The following is a 12,984-nucleotide window of genomic DNA, read 5'->3' as shown; positions in this document are numbered from 1 at the left end:
CACAAGTTAAATCAGAAACCGCCAAGTATAGAGCCTATTTATTAGTGAAACCGTCAAGCTTATGCACTAAATATTATAACCGTGAAGACTGTGCCTCTGTTGGAGTAAAGTTCTGTTCAGCATCTTATACCTGTGTCGTCTGAAGTTCTTGCTGTGCAATTTCCTCTGCGGGGCAGTAACCATCCTAAACCCCCTCCCACCTGTTACATTTGTCCATACTAAAGTCCATTACTCCATTGAAGTCGCCAATTAGTAGCAGTGGATAATCTGCAAGGGCTTTTTATCAATAAACTCCTGTACCACACCCAAGACAGAAGGATTAAAGGGTGGCGGTAAATAAATTGAGACAATGATACATTGAAGATTTTGTATTGTATAGTTCAGGAGCACAAACTTTCCTTCTTTTTCTTCCCAATATGTATGGCAGGTTAATTTGCAGTTAGGGTATGTTCACACGCAAACTCAAAAACGTCTGAAAATACGGAGCTGTTTTCAAGGGAAAACAGCTCCTGATTTTCAAACGTTTTTTTAAGCCACTTGCGATTTTCACTGCGTTTTTCGCTGCATTTTTTACGGCCGTATTTGGAGCTGTTTTCAATAGAGTCTATGTAAATGGCTCCAAAAACGTCCCAAGAAGTGACCTGCACTTCTTTTTCGCTTCCGTTTTTTTAAAAAAAACGGCCCGTCGGAACAGAACGCCGTTTTTCCTATTGAAATAAATGGGCAGATGTTGGAAGAAGAGGACTTACTCCTAAAGCGAAGCAAGGATGAGTTAATGCTCCGTCCAACAAGCAAAAGAAGCTGGTGTGCAACCCATGCCGCATTGCGCCATTATTTGTGTAATGTTTGAAAGAGATTGTGCCTCTTTTTTTGTAGAGTAGTGTTTACATCCCCTTGTGGATGTTTATATACCACTGGTCAGTAAAGAATTTGTTGTTTGCATTACTTGGATCTACTGTATTTTATTGCTTGCGACTAACCCTGCGGTCCTTGCCGGTACTTGGCCTTACATAGGGATACATTCTATAGACAAGGTGAATGCTAACACTCAATTGCTATTTAGGCTAGGACTTCACAGAGACTGATTGATTTTAATTGATCTTATTTTTAAATTCTATTACTTATTTAAGGGTTGCATGAAACTCAATGTATAGCTTTGTACTGCGGCTGTTGATTTGTAGCTAAAATCAATTAGTTGCATGCCAATGCGTTTCCATGATGGCCTTATTTTCACATTTCCAGGAAAAATAACAGAAGACCATCACAACACAGAGTTCTGAGTAAAGATGCTCCATATCAGGAGAGCTGACAGGTCCGCCTTAAAATGGGTAAATCACAGGTGACGTCTTTTCTGATTGTAGACTTTCTCTTTCCATTTTATCTCCACCCAGCCAGGACCGCTATGATGACTTCTCCTGACATAACATTACAGAGTTTGCTGCTGAGATATCTTTAGTTCTTCACTTCTGCAGCCATCTTCAGCTTCTAGAGCAACGTAAAGAATTCAGACCACAAAATAGACCCCTTAATTCATGCAGACCCCAGACCAGACCACCAAATAAATTTAGACACCAGCATAAACCCCTATATAAATTCAGACCCTAGACCAGACCCCAGAACAGACCCAATTAACTGCAGACCCCAGGCAAGACTCCAAAATGTAAACCCCAAAACAGAGTAAATAAAATGAATGCAGACCCTAGACCAGACATCTAAATAATGTCAGACCTCAGACCAGACCCCTCAATTAATTGCAGACCACAGACCAGACCGCTAAATTCAGACCCCAAACCAGAGTAAAGAAAATGGATTTAGATACCTGACCAAGACCTCTGAATAAATTCAAATCCCAGAACAGACCCTTAAATTCATGCAGATCCCAGATAAATGAGTTGGTCGATTGCAAGCAGCTTGTAATGAGGGCGAGCCGTATAACCTCCATTTCCAGCTGATAAACTGATTATGTTATTAAATTGGTTGCCTGTTTCTTTATATTAACTGTTTAGGTGCTCACTGTTAATGTATATTTGTGTATCTGTTGTGTTTCACTGTATAGAAGGTTTTGTCTTACCGGTTGGCAGTAGGACAGGCCGCAGTTCCCAGCGGCACTGTCTTATGTGCAGTGCTGTCACTGTACATAGCAATGAGAGGCTGCTGAACAGTGACAGGGGAGGTACAGGGGGTTTGGAAAGAAAGAGCCTGGTGCTGGCTGGGATCAGAGTGTAATGGCAGTGATGCGCTGCGCCACCATGAAGTCAGGTGAGACGGTGAGAGTCAATAACAAAGCAGAAAATAAGCTAACAAAATGACCTCTTATGGTCTGTAGGCTGATAGAGAAGGCCTATCCTATGTAGGGGTAGGCCTATAAGTGTAGGCTGTCACTGAAACATGCGTGGCTGAAGAGTACAGTCAGCCTAGAGTGGTTCGCTCTGAGGAGTCTACTGGGGCTGTGAGAATAGTCAGCCTGGCATGGGAACCAGTGGTCAGCCGAGCAGTACTGTGCTTAAACCCAGGAGAGGCTGTAACTAGGTCCTGATTAGGATAAAGAACGTTCCATGTATTAGAGGGCCGCTTAGATAGCTGCAGTGATGAATGGTTGCCCTGCAGGCCTGAGATGTGGCCTAGTAGTACACTCCTGAATTGTACTGGACTGGGTGCAGTAGTCACTACGACGAGTGGTGTGGTAGGAGCCCTTCAGCGTCAGGACCCTAGTAAGAGTGCATAGGAGCAGATATTTAATATAGTAAAAAGTATTAAAACTTATAAAACCCACTGTGTCAGTTGTATCGGGGCAGCCCCCTTCATCAGGAATACTATGTTTCACAGCATTGAAACAATTTAAATATCTCTATATTATATAAACAAACCTTTCTACGTTTTCTCACGCAATACCGGAAGTGACGTTCCGAACTCTAAGGCCCTGTTCACACAGAGTTTTTTTGCAGGCAGAAAAATTTTGAGGCAGACTTTGACCTGCCTGCGATTTGCGCATCATTTACCATTGCGTTTTTCGCCCGTGGCCACTGCGCGCCGCATGCAAAAAACACTGTGAAAAACACTTTCTCTGCCTCTCATTGATTTCAATGGGAGGTCAGAGGCGGAACAGCGAGCCGCTAAAAGCTGCTGCAGAAAAGAAACGCCTCCGCCTTCCATTGAAATTAATAGAAGACAGTTTCGGCCGTTTTTTGGTGCTGATTCCAATGCGGTTTCCGTGTCAAAATCAGCGTAAAAAAACTCAGTGTGATCTGGGCCTAAATCTCTTTATACTTCCTACAATGGACATATCTCTCTATGGCAGATGTTTCGGAAGAGGCTCTTTCTCGCTCTTTTACCCTTTCTATTCCTCTAATACTTCATCCCAATTACATTATTTAATACAGGGAATTTCTTATATTTCTTTTTCCATGCAAAAATACATATATTAATAAAATAGGATAAAAACAACCAATATGAATCTATGGGGAATAGTAAAGACTCATTTACTTTACTCGTTCTCAAACTCTAATATTATTCCCAAACCCTATTCCTTTCTTTAGTATTTCTTATTTTTTTGGATAGGATGGTGCGACTATATCATTTATTATCCTTGGTCTTTTTACGATCATTTGTGGGGCCCTTCTTACTTCATCTTTCAAAAACAGATCACTTAATAGTATTTCCCAATTTCTCTTTAGGATTCTTTTAATTTCTTCAATATTACCATTATATTTAGCAAAATAATGTCAGTCCAAATTTTTCTTTCTCTTTTTTCCGTCTTGCTTTTTTACAAGGTATAACTTTTCCCTGTTCCTTGTTATCTAGGCAGTCTTTCTGTTTCATTTTTGAAACCTTTTTCTTTACTCCCTCTATAATATTTTTTTTGCTATTTTACACAAGCATACATCATAAGCACAAGAAAATAGACAAACGCACAAAAAACAAACCCAATCCCGAAAGACACAACCCAATTCAGGGCGGGAGGGTGGGAGCTAACTTTTTTACCTGTTATTCCTCCCGCTGCTTCCGGCTCAATGCCGAAAACAGCGGGAGGAACAGATACCGAACCCCAACTCCTCCACTCTCCATCTCCTCCCTCTCCCTGCCTCCACTAACCCTTTCCCCCCTGATTGGCTAACCTTCCCTCCTATGGCAGTCATGGAGGCTTTCCCTTAAGCCCTCCGTGCTGCAGTCCAGCCTCGTCTTGACTGGCCTAAGTAGGGTCATGTGCTATTTTACCTTTTATTCCCCTTTTCCACCCATCCACCAAATAAGGACATGTGACAACCGAGATTGGATGTGAAATGGCCACAGCAGCCGTTTATTAATTTACATTATTTTTGAAATACAATTTAATCCAAAACATTTGGATAACTACTTTAGGAATTCGACCAGAGAATTCCTCCTATAATTCACATGACCCAACATGGGTCAGAATCATAAATAACAATCAACATTTTAACACTAAACAGAGCAGGGGAAGTCCTTGAAGCCAGTTTTTTTTACAGATTTTCCTTTTAAGTTAGCCATCTGAAAAACCAACCAACAACTATTTACCTCCAGCCGTAAACCAGCTCGGAGGCACCGCTCACCTCTGCTGATGGCTCCAACCACCAGAAGACCACTTCAAAGGGATAACACCCTATGAAGTCTTCAAATTATATACCTCTTTGGGGGACGCATACCCCCGATGCGAACCCCCACCATTTTGTACTGACCAACCTCCAGGACTCCCCCCGCCACAGCGAAACAGGCCTTGACCACCTTAAGCCTGTGAGTCCCTCCAAACCACCACCGCCCTCTCAATTCCTTCTGCTAAGGACAGGCTCCACAAATCAATTCCAACCTCGGTCAAATGTACTCCATCACTCCGCCAATATCTTCCAACTCCTGACTCCAAATCCCTGTGTCGAACACAAATGCCCGGACACATCGCCGACCCCGGGAGGGCAAACCACACTATCCGCTTACCCCGTCCTACTTGATCAGTCTTGTAACGCCACAAAAACAACCCGAGTCTATCCCCATATAGACCCACATCAGCCTGTCGCAATCCCCCAGCCCTCACCGCACTAGGAGAAACCAACTCACCAATTCTGAGTGCTCCAAAAAACGCTAGAGAAAAAGCCAAACGAAACAACTCTACCTCATAAGGCGAATTACAAACAGCCCCCAGCAATGCGCCCAACGAACCAAGAAGGGTAAAAGACACGGGTCGCCTCTGATCTGCTTCAGCCCTGCCGCGACGCAAACCCTTCACAGCTTGCCTTACCAAAAAATTCTTGGACACATCCTGAAAACCCCGTAATTTAAATCCAAACGCCAACCCAGCAATGAAACGATTCACCTTAGCCAGAGAAAACTCCACCTCTCAAGCATCCCCCAACCAGTATAAAAATGCCACAAACCTGTCTTGATCCGTGCTGACGTTACCCAACACTCTTACCCACTCCTCCCACTGCTGCCAACAAGCCGAATAAGTACTCCAAGTCGCACTAGCCAACGACCGTTCGATCAACCGTTCCACGGGACCGAAACCAGATCCCATAGATGTTCCGGGCAAGCCAAACCGAACAGCTCCGCTCCCGGTGCCAATTGACGATATTGATCCCACTGCGAGCGAGAAAGAGCATCAGCGATACAATTGTAAACCCCCGGTACATGCACCGCAACCACCCACGTGTTTAAGGTCAAGCACACCAAGACTAAGTGACGCAACAACTGAACCACAGGTGGAGAAGATGCCGATACGTTATTAATCGCTAACACCACTCCCATGTTATCGCAGTGGAAACAAACCTTTTTATCCCTGAGAATGTGCCCCCAAATGGTCACCACAACCATGATGGGGAACAGCTCGAGCAGGGCCAGATTCCGTGTAAGACCACTGATCACCCAGCTGTGTGGCCAGTCCCCCGCACACCATTGACCTCCTGCATACGCACCAAAACCACCGGACACCGCCACATCAGTAAACAGCTCCAACTCGCTCATATCCTGTACCGGCGACATCCACAACGATCTACCATTATATTGCCCGAGAAACGCGTCCCAGACCTGCAGATCCGCCCTGTGTTCCACCACAATCCTCATGAAATGAGGGGATGCCCGGATACCCGCCGTCGCTGCCGCCAATCCCTACTAAAATCTCTACCCATTGGCAAAATCCAACTGGCAAAGTTCAACTTCCCCAGCAGAGACTGGAGATCGCGCAAAGTGATCTTCTTCAATCGGCAGGCACGCCTCACCTCTTGACGCAATGACAGTAATTTATCCTCAGGAAGCCTGCACTCGAATTGCACTCGAATTGCATTGCAACCGAATCAATTTAGATCCCTAAAAAACAGATGGTAGGGACAGGGCCCTCAGTTTTACCAGGCACCAGAGGAATTCCAAAATCCGTCGCAACCTTCTGCAAGGAATACAATAAATAACCGCAAATAGGGGAACCGCTAGGGCCGACGCACAAAAAATCGTCAAGATAATGTATTAACGAATCCACCCCAGCTACGCCCTTCGTCACCCATTCCACAAAGCTACTAAATGCCTCGAAGTATGCGCAAGAAAGGGAGCACCCCATTAGAAGACACCTATCGACATAAAACCCCCCGTTCCAGAAGCAACCCAACAGCCGTTGGCTCTCCGGATGGTCCGGCAGCTAGCGAAAAGCCGCCTCAATGTCAGTTTTTGCCAACAACGCCCCAGGCCCCGCCTCACGCACTAACACCTCCGCTTTGTCAAATGACGTGTAAACAACCGAGCATAAATCGTGATCTATCCCATCATTTACCGACGACCCCCTGGGAAAAGACAAATGCTGAATCAAACGGAATTTATGGGGCTCCCGCTTCGGCACAATTCCCAAGGGGGATACCACTAGATTCTCTATCGGCGGCTCGACAAAAGGCCCGGCCATGCGACCCAACGAAACTTCCTTCAAAAGTTTTTTCGAAACGACCGCCGAGTGCAAATAAGCCGACTTAAGATTGCGCCGTGTAAGCGGAACCTCATACGGAGGAGGGGGAATAACAAAACCAAACAAAAACCCCTCATAAATTAACTTGGCTGCAACCCTATTCGGATATTCATTTAGATACGGGGCCATCCTTTCCACCCTCACCGGTGACAGCCCTTTGACCAATGGAGGAGGACTGAGTGCCTGACCACTTCCCTTTTCGCATACATTTTGCAGCCCCATGCGAGGAGCCGTTGCACTCTGAACAGACATGCTTAAATTTACAAGTGGCCCCGAACTTACACTGGCCATCATTGAATTGCCAGCAGAACCCGAGTATTGACCCAGAGCCCTGTCCGGACTGACTAGACTGACCTCCTTGGCCAATGCTTCCGGGAAAGGACTGCTTAACCGGGGCCGTCACCCACAACCAAAGCGCAATATTCTTCTGATCCCACCGAAACGCCGGCCGGACCGCCTTCCGCTGGCGAAACTGCTCATCATACCGCAACCACACCTGACCCCTGTACGCCTGATGAGCCTCCCCGATGGCATCGAAATAACAAAACAACGCTGAGCAATTTTCAGGCGCCTTTTCCCCAATCACACTCGCCAAAATCTTGCGACCAATTCACGAACGTCTGCGGGATAAGCCTATATCGCCGACGCTCCTCTTCCTCCTTCTTACTCTCATCCCGCTTGCCCTTATCCAAGTTGAACTTCGCAAGCGGCAGAAGAGAAAAAATTTCCACGTACTCGTCCTTCCAAATCCATTCCCGAACCTCCTGTTTAAGGTGGGCCCCTAAAGGACCGTCAAAACAGACATAAACCTCGCCCCGAGCACGATCATCAAGCCAAATTCTATCCCCGTCCTTCTGTGCCTTGGTTTAAACAGACACTGCCACTGCTTCCTTGGATGCCCCCGAAACTTCCCCAACCAGGGACCGCGGCTGTACATCACGAGGACCTTCCCAGACCACCGCCGGGGACCCCGCCGGAACTTCAGGCGCCGCAGCCCTATCTAAGCGCCCGACTAACTTGCGCAAAATACCCACTAAATCCGATAAGCCATCGCGCCTGGCAACGCCACTACCGACAGCCGATACTTCCGCGCTCGCTGCCCCACCCCCAACACCCGACATGAAAATTGCTGGATACGGCAAAGTAGGAGTTACGCACCCACCAGGCTGCCCAGTCGCTGTGTTCCCGCCAGCCGGAAAATTCTGACCGCACTGCGACTCGTCCAGCTCTCCATCTTCCAGATCCTCTCTCGCTGACGACTGGCACTCGCACCAACATCTCCGACACGGGGACCCCGGCATGCTGACAGAGGGGCCGGCGACCTGCCGCCTGACCGCAAGGCCCCAGATTTCCGACCGGACCTGTTGCCTCGTCGTCGTCGCTGTTCTTGGCATCCTCACGAAGCCTGCCCCCTGGCCGGCACATCACCATGCGGGGCGGCCGTGGACTGCACCCTGGACACTGCATCTGAAGGCAGTGGCGTAACAGGAAGCCCGGCCTGCGACTCCCTGTAAACCACCGAGCCCCGTCATGGCTGGGGATTCCTGCCAGGACGCAGGCCCTGGGAGGAGGCGGCCGTCCCAGCAGCTGGCCTACAGTGTCCTTAGAAGGGCTCCCCCTGTACGTCGAGCCCGCTGGACCACATCCAGACTCAACCGTTCAGGTGGGCGGGACCACCGGGAGCGGCGGGGTGACCGAGCCTGAGCAACCGCTGCTCCCGACGATGCCCTCTGCTTTATTTCAGCAGGGGCAGCAATTAGCAACTCTCCCCCCCACCACCATGTCACAAGCGCCAGAGAAAGGGGTGGGGGAGGGGAGCGCATCCGGGCTAGCAGCCGACACAGAGCGAAGACGGGCCCGCCTGAGGTATCCTGGCCAGCGCTGCCACCGTCTCCTCCAACCACCCCGGACCGTGGAACTCAGCTGCCGCACGCAGCTGATCAAGCATGCTGACTGGAGACGCCATACTCGCAGGTAAGCAGGGCAGTGGGAGCTAACTTTTTTACCTGTTATTCCTCCCGCTGCTTCCGGCTCAATGCCGAAAACAGCGGGAGGAACAGATACCGAACCCCAACTCCTCCCCTCTCCATCTCCTCCCTCTCCCTGCCTCCACTAACCCTTTGCCCCCTGATTGGCTAACCTTCCCTCCTATGGCAGTCATGGAGGCTTTCCCTTAAGCCCTCCGTGCTGCCGTCCAGCCTCGTCTTTACTTTGTGACTTTTGCCTGATCTAACCGAGTTGTGATTCATTGTTTGCTCCATATAAATAACTATATATTTGATGTTGTGTATTTTCTGACCACCACTGCAATCCTTTGTTTTAGATGATTTTAACAGTTTTTATGAGATTATATTATTTTGTCTGTATTTATTGCACTAATAAAGATATTTTGTTATTGACCATGTGTCGTTTTGCTATATGGTTTTGTGGTATACATTTGTAGCTATTTGACAGGTATAATATGCAGCAATACATAAGAATTGTAGGATATTATAACAGCGATCGGACAGTTGGACCTTCAAGTCGCTAGTGAGATGAAAAAAAAATGTTAAAAAAAGTTTAAAAAAATGTTATACAAAAATAAAAAAGTAAGAATTTAAAGTAATACATTTAAAACTCACCCTTTTTCCATTATCAAGTACTTAATTATTAGAAAAAATAATAAACTATACAGAATTGGTATTGCCGCATCCGTAATGGCCTGAACTATAAAAATATGATGTAATTTATCCAATGCAGTGAACGCCATAAAAATAAATAATAAAAAAACAATACCAGAATTGCTATGTTTTTGGTCACCTTAGAATAAAAAGTGATCAAAAAGTTGCATGTATCCAAAAATGGTACCAATAAAAAAACATATAGCTCGTCTTGCAAAAAACAAGCCCTCATACAGCTCTGTTGACCAAAACATTTTTTTAAAGTTGTGGTTCTCAGATTGTGGCAACAGAAAAAATACATTATTTTTACAAAATAAATGTTATTGTGCAAATAGTTGTAAAACATAAAAAAGCAATATAAATTTGGTATCGCCAGAATCGTACTGACCCACAGAATAAAGTAAATATGTCAATTATAGTACACGGTGAACGCTGTAAAAAAAAAGGATAAAAACAATAGCAGAATTGCTGTTTTTTAGTCACACCGCTCTGTCACAAAAAAAAAGTTATGGCTCTCAGAATATGGCGACACAAAATGTGCAGAGTGCGATCCAAAAGGGGAATAAGATCGGGCACCATTTATCAGTGCGACACAGGCCACAGAACTGCGGATTATTATTTATTTACCGCATTATTATATCCTCTTATTATCTACTGATGTACTCCGCACAGTTTACATATGCCCCCAGATTATAAACTGAAATACCAGCAAAACCCCAAACAGAAAAATTACCAAGCAAAATCTGTGCTTCATAAGCCAAATGGCGCTCCCTCCATTCTGAACCCTTCAGTGTGCCCAAACAGCAGTTTACATCCACTTATATGGCATCACCATACCCGGGAGAACCCGCTTAACAGTTTATGATGTATTTGTCTTCAGGGGCACAATCTGGGTATAACATATCGTGCACTTACAGTGAAGGAAATAAGTTTTTGATCCCTTGCTGATTTTGTAAGTTTGCCCACTGTCAAAGAGAGAAATAAGTATTTGATCCCTTTGGCAAACAAGACTTAATACTTGGTGGCAAAACCCTTGTTGGCAAGCACAGTAGTCAGACATTTTTAGTAGTTGATGATGAGGTTTGCACACATGTTAGATGGAATTTTGGCCCACTTCTCTTTGCAGATCATCTGTAAATCATTAAGATTTCGAGGCTGTCGCTTGGCAACTCGGATCTTCAGCTCCCTCCATAAGTTTTTGATGGGATTAAGGTCTGGAGACTGGCTAGGCCACTCCATGACCTTAATGTGCTTCTTTTTGAGCCACTCCTTTGTTGCCTTGGCTGTATGTTTCGGGTAATTGTCGTGCTGGAAGACCCAGCCACGAGCCATTTTTTTTTTTTTATAAATTCTCTTTTATTAAGGGTATTAACATATAAAACAACCATATAAAACAGTCCTTACATCCATCGTAATAACATTCTTACAATGTAGCAGGTTACATAAGTCCAAGTATCTTTAGAAAAAATTGTCTCTGAGCGAATGGGATAATTCCCGACATATCTTCATGAAATATAATGTGAAAGAAAAAACAGAGACATGCTTTACAAATCAATTATCAGTAACCTACTGTGTGCTTATAAAAACACAAAGTAAAGGAAAGAAAATAATAATTACATAAAAGGATAGATACAGTACAAAAAAATACAGTCTCCCTGGTGGTGGAAAAATTATGGAATGTCAGCACCTTGCAACGTCCCTGGTCTCGTCCGTCAAAATAAATCCAGTATCATGGTATAGAAATTATTCATCCCGTAATCCCCATGTATTAATTTACCTAAGCAAAACAGGGCTTCTGGAATTGTTCCTGGATAATTGTTCTAAGTATTGCTTCCATAGTTGCCATGTCTTAAGAAAGCTGTCCCTTGTGAAAGTATTCCAGTCTACCAACTCCTCAAGTCTATATAGTTGATGCATTTTAGACCACCAGACCTCTATCGTAGGGGGATCTGTTTTCCTCCAATACAAGGGAATTAGAAGTTTTGCAGTGGACACCAGGAAAGTTATCAAATTCTTTTTCGAAGGCGTAAAATCTTTCACAGGTAACCACAACAGAACCAGTTAACCGGATATTATTTCCTGTTATCTTGCCTATAGCTATTTCCACCTCCCTCCAGAAATTCTTAATTTTAGGACAAGACCACAATATGTGTGTAAGCGTCCCTGTCTCCAGGCCACATCTCCAACAAACGTCTGTGCTAACTAGATGTATTCTATAAAGATAAGCAGGTGTCCTATACCATCTTGTCACCAATTTGTACGAATTTTCCTGGTACCTCACACATCTAGAGAACCCGTGAGAGTGAGAGAGTATCAGATCAATCTCCATTTGCGAGAAAATAGAGCCCAGCTCGACTTCCCATTCTCTAATGAAGTGTGGTTTAGATGGAGCTCGTTGTAGGAGGAGACCAGAATGTATCTTAGACAGAGGCTTAGTCGGGGTATTGGGTAAAAGAGAATAATTTTCAAGCCACGTGGGGTCCGGATATGAGCTTAGATTAGTTGACAAAAATTTACGACATACTGATTTAAAATTAAGTTGATGTAGAAAGGAGACCTTAACCTTATGAAGAGAAGGATTCGGTTCATTTCCCCTAAGTCTTGTCCTAAGAGCCTCCAACTCAGGTAGAACTTCTGCATCTAATATCTCCGCTACTTTATAAGTTTTAAGTGTCTGCCACATTGAAGAACTCATACTTTGCGTTTTATTTACATAATGTGGTAGAACAGCCAACGGAGCCAATAAAGAAAGATTTCCACTAGACATGGCCAGAGCACCCGATTTATGACAAACTTTAAGCATTCCCCTAGTCACCAATACCTTTGGTGGAGGTAATGGTAATTTCACCCACAGCAAGTGAGCTAAGTCCTCCGAGAGGAGCGCTCTTTCCATATCCAGATGAAGAGCCCCTATAGACAAATTAGCTAGTTGTGACCATCGAGACAATTGGACCGCTTCATAGTATGTCTTTAAATCAGGCAATGCCATCCCTCCTTGCGCTTTTTTAAGAGTAAGGAGCCGATAAGCCAACCGGGGATGCTTCTCCTTCCACAAGAACTTAACAAAAAGACTCCTGAAACTGTTGAAAAAGCTATTTGGTAGCTCAATAGGCAGACTCTGCAGCATGTATAGGATCTGTGGGAGCACATAAGTCGCCAATAAATTTTTCCGTCCTATCCAAGAGACATAAGGTATGTTCAATTGGGAAATATATCTATGAATCTTGGAGAGGAGGGGTTTCAAATTAAGTACGAAAAGCTGGGATGCATCAGCTGAAATCATTATCCCCAAGTATTTAATAGCCTGCGAAGGCCATTTAAAGGGCGACATAGATTTCAGAACCAAGAGCTGACCAACCGGTACATTAATGC

The sequence above is a fragment of the Rhinoderma darwinii genome, chromosome 7 (assembly GCF_050947455.1).
Source record: "Rhinoderma darwinii isolate aRhiDar2 chromosome 7, aRhiDar2.hap1, whole genome shotgun sequence".
Taxonomy (NCBI): Eukaryota; Metazoa; Chordata; class Amphibia; order Anura; family Rhinodermatidae; genus Rhinoderma; species Rhinoderma darwinii.
This window is presented reverse-complemented; position numbering follows the sequence as displayed.